At 39.8% G+C, this 13,713-nt stretch overlaps 2 protein-coding genes across 9 annotated transcripts in view; one reads left to right on the forward strand and one right to left on the reverse strand.

The window, feature by feature from the left end:
• Nucleotides 1–13,713, reverse strand: part of IMMP2L (inner mitochondrial membrane peptidase subunit 2) — an 848,292-nt gene that overhangs the window by 395,318 nt on the left and 439,261 nt on the right. The gene's annotated exons all lie outside the window — the stretch shown is intronic.
• Nucleotides 9,490–13,713, forward strand: part of LRRN3 (leucine rich repeat neuronal 3) — a 35,247-nt gene continuing 31,023 nt past the window's right edge. For both annotated transcript variants that reach the window (XM_025464658.3, XM_025464657.3), the window contains exon 1: nucleotides 9,490–10,074. The gene's annotated coding sequence lies outside the window, so the exon portion shown is untranslated. The remainder of the gene's footprint in view (nucleotides 10,075–13,713) is intronic.

Genomic DNA, 13,713 nt, shown 5'->3' on the forward strand with positions numbered 1-13,713 from the left:
AAAATAGCCAGATAGATAGAGTTATGGAAGAAAGAAGGATACTTCAGTTCAAGATTTTCAAGATAGAACAACTCGAATTACCAGTAAGATTACAGGAGCATCTCTGGGAGTGGGTTTCTGAAATGAAGTAAAAGTGACACTTATTTTCTTTTAAGGAACTGAGTTATTTGGGGCTGGTTTTATACTTAAAGGTTGAAATCTCCGGAGATTTTAGCAGTATTTGGGCAGAGTAGAATATTTTTCACTGGGTATCCAGTCTGTAATCTACTGACAAGTAGAAAAGAACAAAATAGGAAGGTAAGAAGTGGCATGTGTTTTACAGAAACATATAATAATTAATGGCTCGGTATTGGGAAGCCAGACGATGTGCAAGAACATGGTCCCTTCCCAACACACACGCACACTCAGGGGCAGGCACCTGCACACCCAGTCCTGAGAGGTGGGATGAAGAGTGGTCTCCAAGAACAGAGGTCATAAAAATAATCATAAAAATAATCATAAAATAAAAAGGCGACTGGATTTTAGGTAAAGGAGGAAATGGAAGGGGAGGTTTGGGAAGTTGTCAAAAGGATGGTAAATCTGCTCACAATTGAATGATAGGAAAAGTGAAAATAGGGGGGATTCGGGTATATGAAGCCAAGGGCAGCTATGAATGCTCAAGGCTGCCAGGGCCTTGTTATCGCAGACAGAGAAACCCAAGCAACATGAGCAGCGCAGGGACACGGCCTGCCTCAAATGTCTGTAAATACCCAAGAGGACCACAAAAGGCCAAGTCTCGGGGAGTGACCTGACTGAGCCACACAGATGGTGAAGGTTACAGGACTTTGAGCTCCGCTAAAGGTTATTCACAGTTTGAGGACAGCAGAGAGGACATGGTTCAGTGCCTACCCTGTCAGGCTCCCAGTCCTCAGGGGCAGGGCACGTGGTGGCCTGCAGCCCCAGACCCCTGGCACTGAGGCGATGGTGCCAGGAAACAGAGGCCTGCCTGGCTGCATGATGCCACCATGCTGTGTGCTCGGCTCTGTGTCATTTGATGACAACGCCACACTTAGCACAGTTGAGTGGTTCGGAACTCAAGCTTGGGAGCCAGACAGATGTGGCTCTGAGGTCTGGCTAAGCCACTCACAGGCCACGTTACCACAGGAGGTGAAGGAACCTGCGTCCTCTCTCTGCGAAATGAGAAAACAGCACCTGCTTCCAAGCTGACTGTAAGAAATGAAAGAGCTGCTGCCAGGAGAGTGTTTATTCAGCTCAGAGCTTGGGGTACTGCTCTCGGTAAGGGGTACCTGGTATCCGCAGGTCCTTATTGCTCGCTGTACCAGATACCTTCCTCTTCCAGGGGCATGACTCCTTGTTCCCTGCCCTCTAATTTGGGGGGAGAGAGATGACAGAGGAGGACTTTAACCAGGGACAAGCATTGGGCCCAAGTAGACTAGTGGAAGGTCTTCCCCCCCACAACTTTTAAATTCAAGCTAAGAGAAAGGGACAGTCTCTCTCTGGTGGCAAGTAGTGTGATGAGGGACTGGGCAGCCAGTGGGGGCCAGGCTGCTGGGCGCAGAAAGAAAGTTGGTCTGTAATGAGAGAATAAAGCGGGTGCTCTGAGAACAGCCCACCTGGGAGAAGACAGACAGGACCTCGAGGAGTATCTGAGAACATGGTCCATTGGTGTCTGAGGTCTAGTTTCCCCTCTGCCCATACTAGAGCACGTGAGACCGCATGACCCTTGTTACAAACCCACTTTGTAACTACAGCTAGTTTAAATCTAAGCTAGTTTAAATAGGGTTTGTCTTCCTGGCAGCCAAAAGTACCCCGAGTGGGGACGGCTATTGATACATTTAAAATAGTGGAGACAAAGAGTGGAGGGTGGCAGAGACCACGGCTGTTATCCCCTCGTCATGATTCCTTGAAGAGTGCCCTACACAAACTCAGGTCAATACATGCCATCGAGAGACAAAACTTGAATTCTATCGGCAAAGTCTGGACACTGACCCATATGCATTTGGTCAGACTTGAGTATTCCTCTTGCTACCCAGAACTCTTCCAGCATCCTGAATAAGAAACCAGATGATGAATAGGTGACTCCAAAGGAAGTCAGGCCCGAATATCATATAAATAATAAATGAAGCAGGAGCTCTCCATAATAGATGCACATTGAATGCCAAGTACATGCCCATAACTACCTCTACGTGCTCATCTAATTAACTAGGTTTTTTTTTCTAAGATTTATATATTCATTTCAGAGAAAAAACTTGCATGTGCACTGGTGTGTGTGGGGGGGAGTGGATAAAGGGAGAGGGAGAGAAGCAGACTCCCTGCTGTGGGGAGTCAGACCTAAGGCTTGATCCCAGGACCCTGAGATCATGACCTAAGCTAAAATCCAGAGTCAGATGCTCAACCAACTGAGCCACCCAGGCACACCAATCAACTCATTTTTAAAGACAGTCTAAAGACCAACGATTAGAGCAACCCCAAATAGTCCTAGTAGAATATAGTAGGATTATGAGATAGAATTTAAAGCTAGAAATTCAGCGGGCGCCTCAGTGTAGGCAATAACTATAAGTATCTTTCATCATACTCTGCCAATCTTGAGAGTGGTAGTAAGTGCCTTTCATTCTTCAAAGTACCTTCCCAACACTAAAAAGAATAACTCTATGAAACAATCACTAGAAGATTAGACAGAGAAGTTTAGCTCTGGGACTCCTGCCTTCTCCATCAATGAAGGAAGAAAATCAGATGAGGATGCTAACAGTCACCTTTGTTCTCCTGCCTAGCAGAAGTCTAGAAGCAAAAGTGACATAAAATATTCATGAAAATTCAAATGACCCTTTAACTTCTAGATGACACAATATAACTGGATGCCTAAATATTTTAGTGACAAAAAAATGTTTGCTTTCTCTTGCAAAGAAATCACTGCTTTGAGCTCTTGTTTAGATACAAATGGATCACTTTCATTAGCCCACCTTTACAAAAGAGCCCACCTAAAACCAGGGAAATTCTAACAGGCTTTGCATAAAAATATCACACCAGGGGCAAACTGTCACCTCATGCCATTTTGGTTCTTAATTTTTGCCTAAAATTTCCATGACTGTACGTGCCTTCTTGGTTCTTGGGAGTTTTATTTTTGCCCAGAACTTACATGTATCTTAGTAGTTTTATGAACCCAACTCCAGTTAATGTGTCCTAATCAAAGAAGATGAAAAGAAAAAGTGACCAGCAAAGAAAAAGGCAAAGTCAAGAGACACACTCTATTCTACCATAAAAAAAAAAAAAAAAAAAAAAAAAAAAACAAAAAAACAGCTGTCTTAGGAATAACCTTATCCGTAACTGAAGTCACTGATCTGCCCAAATCTATCCTCTTGGGGGAGGTAGGTTTTTCATTAACAATTCTCTGATTTTACTCAATGATTGGAACAAAACCAGCACACAGAAGAGAGTAGTAAATTACTCTTTCACTCAGTGAGGTTTAATTAATCAAATACTGACCTTTTAATATGTAAAGTGCACTATTGAATATACAAGGCAAACAGGACGTTACTTTTGCCTTCAAGTTGCTTACTATCTAGGCACAAATAAACCATATGTGATAATGCACGTTAGGACAAGAGAAACATAATAACAAGTAAATGTAAAATGTGATAAAATAAGGAAAATACTCCTTTTCACTGAGATAGGGGAGCTTCTTAAAGGATGAGGTCTTTGAGTAGAAGCCTTATAGAACTGGCACATTTACAGGAAAAAAAAAAAAAAAGAGAGAGAGAGCTAAGAATGCAACACACAGGATCCATTCAGGAAACGGTAAGCCATGTGATGTGCTGAGGATGGAGATGTGTTGGAGTTAGGAGTAGAGAGAATGCCCAGCGATACGGGAAACGCATCAGAGTTGATAGAGCATAGTGGCTGCAAGTCTCAGCCTTGGAGTCAGAAACACTTCTGTTTGATTGCTGACGCTACCAATGAGCAGCTCCATGAGTTTTTGCAGACTCAGCCCTCGGTTCTCTGATTTGCAAAATGAAACTAACAGCTAGTACTTTAATAGGGAGGACTGAATGAGACAATCCATGAAAAACTACTAACAGACCACCTGGCACAAAAAGAACGCTCAATAAATGTCTACGATTATTGCTGTTATCTTAATTATCATGTCGTGGGAGAACTAAACACTAAGTTAGGAAGGTCAGATATTTTACCAAACAAGACAGCTCCAGTTGTAGACGGAAAGCTCCACCTCAAAAGAATTTCCTATCTTATTTTTTAAGTAATACCTATTATTTCTGATTATAAAAATACTATGTATTTACTGTGGAATGTTTGAGAAGTATAAATAAAATAAAAACCACCTATTATCAAAGATAACTACTGCTAGGGATTTGGTGTATTTCCGTTTTTGATGTATTTCTTTTGTTATTTCTGTTCTTTCCAATTATTTCTGTGTAACTTACAAACTATCTACTTGTCTATTTACCTGTCTACCTGCTATATTTTTTTAAATGACTTTCATGTTTTATTTCACTGATTGTTTACATGGCTAGGGAAGTAATATTCAATTCTCTGAAAGAAAAGAATAAAGGGATGCACAGAGAGAAGCCAAGATAAGAGACAGAGAATGGCAAGAAGAGAGGGACAAAGAAGTCTGGGGAAGAGCCAGACAAAGACAGAGATTTTATCTCCTTAATTTCTGACATCTTTCTTATTCCTGGGGGTAAATTCCTTGAGTGATAAAATTACTTTTGTTGTTCCAGTGGAGTTCTAACCTTCACTAAAAATATGCTTGGTTACAGCAAAATACAAATCTTACCTCCCTAATCACCCTCGGCATGGAAAGATGCCATCCTGGAGAAGCAGAGTGAACGGGGTCCCTGCAGGAGCAGCAGATCTATACTTCTTGCTCACTTGTCATAGAGGGAGGACATGCCTGCTTTATGTTTATTTTTCTTTCTTACACTTCCCATCAATCCTTGTTTCTTTTCATGTCTGCTAAATTCTGATAGTTGAATTTGCATATTTTAGCATGTAAAGATCTCTTTCTTCTCCAGTTCTAATATTCTGTGAATCTCTGATTCTAAATGTTCACAAAAAGCCATAATGAGGCTGTAAACCATGTGAATGTACTTGTGCCATTGAAGTACAAGCTTAAAAACTGTTAAAATGGCAAATTTTGCATTATATATTTTACTATAAGAAGGAAGTCACACTAAAAAATATAAAAAATAAGACCTATAGTTAAAGGGGAATCCACTTTTGTTTCCATTTCTACTTTCTCAAACCCTTTTGAGAAAAGAAAACTCTCTGATCCGATGTGCTTTTGTTCAACATTCTAACAAACAGCCAATGCCACTCCCCTTACATCATACTTCTAACTTAATTAAGACCTAATCTGCTATCAGAATTAGACTACAAAGGATCATGTCACTGAAGATCTTCCTAGTACAATGTCAGCCCCTCCTCATCAGTGGCCCATGAATAGTTATTTAGCTTTCTGAGCATATCAACTCACTTTCCAACCAGACACTGCATTACTTCAGAGCTCCATTTCTCAAACAGAGCTAGTAAATTCTTTCATTACACCGAACAACCATAACTATATAAAAACATCTACTACCTAATGCAAAAATTCATTCCTTTTAAAAAATCGTATTTTATTTTTAGCCTCCCTTGTTGCTGACTATATTGAATTGGTTGGCTCAGTCATCAATCAAGCATTCACTTATTTTACAAATGAATATTGAGTGGCTTGTTTAGTAAAAGAGCCTTGGCTCTGTAGGCAGACAGAACTGAGTTCAAATTTTTGCCCCATTATTTCATAGTTTTGGTACATTGGGCAAGAAACCTAACTTCTCTGAGCCAATGTTTCTACATTGTCGAACGGGGATAAAACATCTATTTTATGTTGTGGAGATTCAATAACCTTTAAAACATACATAGTTGTACTCAACAAACATTGTTGTCTCCATGATTATGTAAGCTATGGAGCTTAAAGACAAATAAAATATAGACTCCTTCCAGGAGACTTTACTCTATAAACTAAAAAGGGAAATGAGTCAAATTACAGAAACAATTGTAACACATTTTAAAAAGTGATAAATGGTAGGTGGGGATAAAGATCTTGATTGTGGGTCTAATGAGAGATCCTATCTTGCTAGAGGGTCAGAAGAGGCTTCACAGGGGAAGCAGCATTTGCACTGTGCTCACTTGTTTAGGCCTAAGTAGAGGCAGGCACCTGGAGTAGAAGGTAGAAAGGCCATTCCAAACAAAGCAGAGAACTGGAACAGATGATGATGATGGGAGTGATGATGACAAGAGTGACAGTGACAATAACAGCAATAATGTTGTTGCCAAACATCCATAAAAGCTTACTATATCCCAAGTACCTTTCTAAGCTTTTACACATATTAACTGCAGTAACCCTTGTAACAACCCTAGGAGGAAACTGAGATGCAGAGATGTTAAGTTCTTGTTCAGGGTCACAGGGCTAGGAAGTAGCAAGGTAAGCACTCAAACCTAGGTAGTCTATTCCCAGAAAGTACACTCTGACCCACTACCCAGACCACTTCTCCCACGAAAGTGAACAGGAAACCAACCAATGTCCAGGATTCCATGAAATATTGAGAAACCATTAAATTAATTAATGGAAATTCAACCATTAAATCAACGAATTAATACTTATTGTACCCCTATGGTTTACTTGATGATGAAGGCAGAACTTTTTCAACATAGTTTTGGGCTGTAATTATTCATTTATCTTTTAAAATCATTTTAAAAACTGAACACTCATGCAGGAAACCCTGCAGATATTTACTATGAGGCAGCTGACACATACGTCCATGTAACACAGTATATTTGGAATGTGAAACTGTTCTGAAGTTTTACTAGGTTCTAAAGATAAAATCTTGAGAAAGAAAAGAAAAAAAAAGTAATAAATGGAATGGAAAAAGAAGAGAAAGTGGAGATCTATCAATTATCCAATAGATGAGAGGGTGAAATGGTAGGAAAAGCTTGGAAGATGGTGGGGTCTACTCTTGCTCTCTCTGACCAGCTGTATGCACTTAGACAAGTCTCCTGACCTCTTTAAGACTCAGGGCATTAGAGTCTAAAGATTCTCTGGTTCTCATTTGATGACTATTCACAATTGTACTAATTCAAAATCACTGAAATCCTTACTCAATCACAGTTTAATGTTTTTATATGGCACTTCATTATATAGATGTGATAACTAAATAAGTTCTTAACATGTTTTTTTTTTTTTTGGAGAGCTACCTTTCATATTTCCAGTAAATGGCTGATAACTAACAGTCACCTGAACATATAGTGATTCTACTAAAGCTTCCTATGCTCTTGTAGCAAGAAGGAAACTACAAAGAACAAACTCTTCTCCCTTTTCATCCAAAGCCAGAGCTATTTTTCTCTCATACATTAAAATCTCACTTACTTCTAATGTCCATGATATGAAATTTATAAAAATGAAAGCTTTTAAATTTGTCATGTGCCTACAGCAGAAGGACAATTGCAAGAAAAGCAATTTCATCCCCATATGCCAAAGAACAGCTAAACAATGAGTGAAAACAATTTCCTATGATATAGCATCAGGTAGCATTTAAAAAGATCCAACTTTCACTAAATTAAACTTAGATTTTTCTTTTATTTTTTAAAGAGACTGAAATTTAAAATATTAGGTATGATTGCTGGTTTCATTTATAAACCAAGAAAGTGGTTTAATCATGTATCTGATTATCACCACTTACTTTCATTATGGAAGTGCATTATAATTGGTTTGATTACTGAATTTGTCTATTATACAGTCAATACCAATCAACCAAAATGAAATGCTTAAGGAATCAAGAGTAGAAAACTAAAATTCCTTTTTAAAATAATTATCACAATGTTATTATAATTCTTCCAGCATGCAGAAATATAATCCTGCAGATATTGAAATGCTATGGAAAATTCAAGGAGTAAAACCTGGAGAAGGTAAAATCGAGGGAGGAGTAATGAGGATGATTATTACTATTATTAAAAGTACATTAAATCATATGCAGACATCTCAACATCCCCAATACTTGGCCATAATCCCTACCATTCCCAGAGCAATGCTTACAGAGTAAACATTATATAGCCAGTAAAGAATAAAGTCTTACAATAGATTTTCTGATATTAGTGTTAGTAGTTTAAGCAAGAAACAACTTTTTTCTCAAACTCATTTTTATTCAAAAGATTAACAGCCATTTAAATAAAGTTTTAGAGAAGGATAAAATAAAGCACCTGAGAACTTTAAAAAAAAAAACCTAGAGTGAGAATATTTACTGGTTAGAAACAAAGCTAATATTTTAATAAATTTCCTGCCATTATGATTATAATAACTTAAAACTATTGGTCTTTGTCATTTTGATAAACATTTAAGCAACAATTAGATGTGAAGCCCCCCCCACACACACACACACAAACTAAATTTAACATGAAAATGTCATTTTTTTTTACTCCACTAGAGGGTAGTCTTTCAAAACTAGGGCTTGGAGCCATGAATCTAGCCTGTTTTTGACCTGTTGATAAATTAATCCTCATGTTCCAGTCCTCTCAACAAGATGTTCCCCTAGGATACTAATTAAGGTTGTCAAACATGCATTTTTAAAATTGCTGTCTACTTTCTTATAGGTGTTCTTTCAGTAATATACACTGCTATACTTTTCTGTGTTTCTTTTCTAAATTTCTGATAATTGGGTAAGTGTCTTACATATGTGGTATATGTGTCATATTTTCCGGGTGAATATAATTCAGAACTAGTAAATTTTAAAAAAAAAGGGAAATCGGTTTCTTGAGGATTTAATTGATTAGAGTTGAAATACTCTCCCAAGAGTAGTAAAACATACCTTCTAAACATACACATAGAAATACCCACACGAACACCTTGACACGTGTACCCATTCATCTACGGCCGTCAGATTAATTGCACAGATATAAAGAAATGAATATAATTGGAAATACTTATTTTTTAAATACCCTCCCATATGCCAGTGTTGTGAATTATAGAGAAAAAATTAAAATGTAGTCAATCCAGATAAGAAAGGTCAGTGCTGAAAAAGAAAAATGCTATTGAACAGTAAGCACATGCACTAAATTAAGTAGCATCCAACAGAAAACCAAATGCCACTCAAAACAGTTTTGAGCTACTCTTCTTAAATAATAGAGCCACTGGTGAACTTTACAGAGGAGTCAGAGCCGCTGCGTCCCTCCCAGGTGTTTTTAATATTTGGGAAATCCTTATTTGTAGCATGCCTGCTATTTCCAGAGAGAAAACACAGTTTCTCTGGATGGATGATAACCTGAAAATGGGAAAACTTGTCAAAAATTTCTTCCTCTCCAAAATAAAAATAAAAAAAGGAAGAAAGGACGGAGGAAGGATGGGAGGAGGAAGGAGAGGGGGAGGAAGGAAAAGGGGAAGGAGGGAAGGGAGGAAGGAGGCAGGAGGGAAGGAAGGCAGGATGAAAGGCAGGCAGGAAGGGAATGGTACCTAGGAAAATATGCAAGCCTGGTTCATTTATTTGTATCCTAAGCAGCAGTGTCACAGAACAGACAGGTTGCTTCAGCCAACCAGACGGGAGCAGCTGCGAGTGCTACATCCTGGCAGTCCGAGGCGATTGGCTCCTCTCTGGGGAGCGGAGGGTGTTCGGTTATTAATGACCGCCAAGCAGGCAGCACCATGTCAGTGTGACAACTGATCGGGTGAGCGATGCACCACTAACCACCATGGAAACGAGGCGAGAGAAAGCCAGCTCCCAGCACCTCGGTCCCCGGCACTGAGAGCCCCAGCTGCCGGCGGAGACAGAGTTCCCGAGGAGGGAAGGAACCCCAGCCGCAGCCTCCTGCCTCCCTTGAGAGCTTAGAACAGACAGACACAAGCTCGCTCGCATGTGTGCCCAGCTGTAGCACATGTTTGTGCATACTTTATCGCACGCACACACACATGCACCTATTTACACCCGGGCGAGAACACCACCATGTGATTATCGCTGCTAAGAGGACTGAGGACCCCAGCACGGAGGGACACGGAGGGCGGTGTATCCCCGAAACTGCTTTGGCAAGGTAAGTTCAAAATATACATTTCAATGGAAATAGGGCTCGGTCTCCTCTGTAGTTGATGCTGGTGGCGGTGGTGGTTGTGGTGGTGGTTGTTTTTCCTCTCAAACCTAAATTCTCCGTGGATGTTTTCTTCTTGTCTGAAATCTAAAGCATTCTGCTTTCCGTTTTTACTTTTGAGGGGAAATTCAAATGCAAAAGCCCTCTGGCTTTGGGGATGCTTAGCTGTGTTTGTGGGATTCTCCAACATGCATTTTACTAGCTTGAACGCCCATCAGAGGATGTGAGTGGGAGAGAAAAAGCAGTGCTGGGGAGAGGAGGGAGAGGAGGAGAGGAGGGAGGGAGAGGGGACAGTGGGAGTGAAGAGAGGAAAGAGAAGAGCAGAATTTTCGTTTTTCTTCACATTATTTGTCATGAAAAGCAGACCACACATCATTCTGTATTTTGAAACCAACGCCCCCCCCCCAAAGGGGGCATCTTCCTCCCTTTTCACCCAATGGACGGAGATTGAGGCAAATGGTGCTGTTATGTCAAGAGCTAAGAACCATTAAGCGGAGTGGCGGAATGAGCATATCACAAACAGTTCTTGAATTTCCGCCAGGCTACATCTTACGGATCGGATCGGGGTAAATGACTTCCCTTTAATAACATCCTCCCGCCGCTCTGAAGGGACAGGGCAATGCCTGATTGCTAATGCAGCTGCAACTGACACACGCGTGGTAAAAGGATCCCATGAACCAGAAGAGTTCTAATCTTCTTTGGTAATTAATGGAATCACAGCAGGGTGGCTAGAAAGTACGTTCGCTATTTCCGAAGATTTTTGTTCAGACCGACTATTCTATTCCCTTGGCTCTTATTGAGCTTATGTGGTTTGATTCGCTTCTAGTTTATTTATTTTTGACAGTATGTCCTTGTTTCCATGCCTCTAATTTTAGTGAGGGCAGGCTATGAATATGAGTGGAACCTTCCTAATTTGGTGCAAAGGGGATAATGTGAGGAATAAAAAAGGCAAGAAGTCAGCATTCAAAATACCTACCTAGAAGATAGTGTGCCCTGGCACTATATATGTATTACTCATATCCTACATTTCTCTTTAGTTTCAGAAGCAATGCCTTTGAGACAGAATTACTCTCAGTAAACTATGAGCATCCATGTACCGATGATTCATGGAATACAGTGTGGGTTAATTTATACTTCCAGTCTTGTCAAAGGAAGCCAGCTACTTAGAATATGCGTTCAAACAGACAACATCAATTAAGGATGTTCGTGGAAACATTCACTACCTCCTTTAATGGGTCCTGTACAGACATTAAAACAAACTTAGTATTTGCTTTTCATCTTCCGGAGCTCTCTCTTCCCTTCCTTTAGTTTAACTAACCAAATAGTTAATGGGGTCAGCTTCTTTCCAACTGCAAGGTATTTTTTTTTTCTACAACTGTGATTTCAGAGTTATTACTGGTTTCCTAGTTGATGATATGAGCTAAAACCAAAAGACAATAACCAGCCACTTAGATCTTGCCACTTTCCCATAAATGTCTCAAAATATGAGTCACTTTACAATATGTAAGAAGAAGTCAATTAATTCCAGTGACCTTTGTAAATGATGACAATAAAGCAGCTCTGACAATATGCCACTGGCTTCGATTTTCCCTCTGTAAAATGAACAAGTTTAAGAAGAGGTTTCCTGCTCAGAGTGAAAAATGAAAGGTGCTGAAGCATTAGCTCGCAGTATTGGCAGGCTTGCTCACTCTGCTTCAAATGCCACATGCAATCTATAGAAAAAAACAAAATGATTCATTACAAAGAGGAAAAGGTGTTTTCTTTGCTTTTTGCTGTTCATTAGAAGTGCTGCTTTTGCCACAGAGCAGATCTGAGATTCTGAGGTAACTCCTAAGTTGCTAACCAAGAGGAAAAGCCTGAAGTAGATAGTCAGCCTCCCAATCTCAAACTCCTAGATAATGTAGCACTGCAGTACTGATTTCAGTTTTTTCTTAGACCTTTTACTAGGAAACTTCCCATATGAAACGTACACATACTTAAATCCTACGGAGCCTATTTTTAAATTGCAGTCAATGACACCTAAGAACAGTGGATTCACTCTTTAACCTTGGTTAAATCCACATACATATTTTGTGGATTACACAGATCAACACTGTGCCCACTTGAGTCTGAGAAATACTACCATTCCAGTCGTCTCCGTGTGTTCACCCCATGTGTGCCGGTGAGTTTGGTGATCTGATCAGCAGCTGCCAATGCCAGATGATGGACCTAGGAACATGCCCGGAAGACTTAACCGTAGTCTCCCCAGTTGTGTAGCTATACCAGAAATAGCTTTCTGGCAAGACAAGCTTCAAAGGACCATCTTTTCAAGAGTGTCGCTTGTCACAGGCAACACACTGAGTGAGAATGCTGATGAGTAAGTGGCATTTTTTTTCTGTGGTGGTTGTTGTTGCTGTCAGTGGTTCCATAAACAGTGTTATCTGCTTTCTAGGTCAGAAATTTAGGGACCTATGAGACAGGTGATCAACTTAGGATTCATTAACTGTATTTTATTATTTCTTTGTTCTTTTTTACACCTATTGCTTTTTTTTCCTCCCTTTTTTTCTCTTTTTTGGCACAAAATGAGCTTGATGTTTTACTTTCTCTTACCCCCCCCCCCCCCCACACACACACACTCTGAATTTTCTCTAGTGCAAAATTCCTCTGGGATATGGCATGGTGATGTTTATTGCAAACTGATGAAGTTGATCAGAAACGTTTGTAACCTGAGTTTAAAAAAACAACACTTATGTAAGTTAAATGTTATTACTTAGCAGCCCCTGAAGAGGGTCATAGATGAGGTATCTGTTGGGGAATTTGAAGCAGATCATTAAAAGGAAGCTACTAGCATACTAAAAACATGAGTCCCTCCTTCAAGCCTCAGTAAGGATGCCCCCAAAGAATAATTTAAAATAATGTAGCTGTAGCCAATCTGAAGAAACAATGGACACATCTGCAACCCACTAAAATGTTCCACGTGTAGCTGGTTATAAGGGTTTAATCACTTATGAATCACTCTTTAGTCCCATGAAACTAACTAAGGCAGGTAAACAGCGGGCAATACATCAGCACATCTTGCCTGTGCTGTCAGAGATAAAGCTCTCTGATGCTGGCCAGGCAGTGGGTACTGAGGAAAGCTGCACCGTGTTGCCGCTGAACACAGGTCCCGCACACAGCTCAGTGAATCCTCCCTGCCTCTCTTCTGATAAAGTGATGTCTGCTTCCACACCTGGGAAGTAGAACGTGGTAACAACAACTCTTCCTCTGACCACAATGTGAAAGCAAATCAAATTCTAATATAAAGAAAGTAGGTGGTGCCAGAGGATAGAAAAAGCAATGGAGAAATAAAAATGTTTTCTTTAATATGATGGGAGGGGTGAAAGAAGATCTCAGTAGATGCTATTTAGAGGTCATTACATACAAGGCTAGAGAAAAAGACAAAATGCTCATCTCAAATCTTTATGAAGAAATATGGTACCCAGCCAGCCATCTGCTATATCTGTATAACTATGAAGTTTGTATATAAGTGCTTGCTATTATGTTAATATATTTTTAGGCCATAATAAGGGAGGGCTTTTTTTTTAAGGTGCCATTAATAAGAGCACA

Source organism: Canis lupus, chromosome 14 (genome assembly GCF_003254725.2).
Source record: "Canis lupus dingo isolate Sandy chromosome 14, ASM325472v2, whole genome shotgun sequence".
NCBI classification, from domain to species: Eukaryota; Metazoa; Chordata; class Mammalia; order Carnivora; family Canidae; genus Canis; species Canis lupus.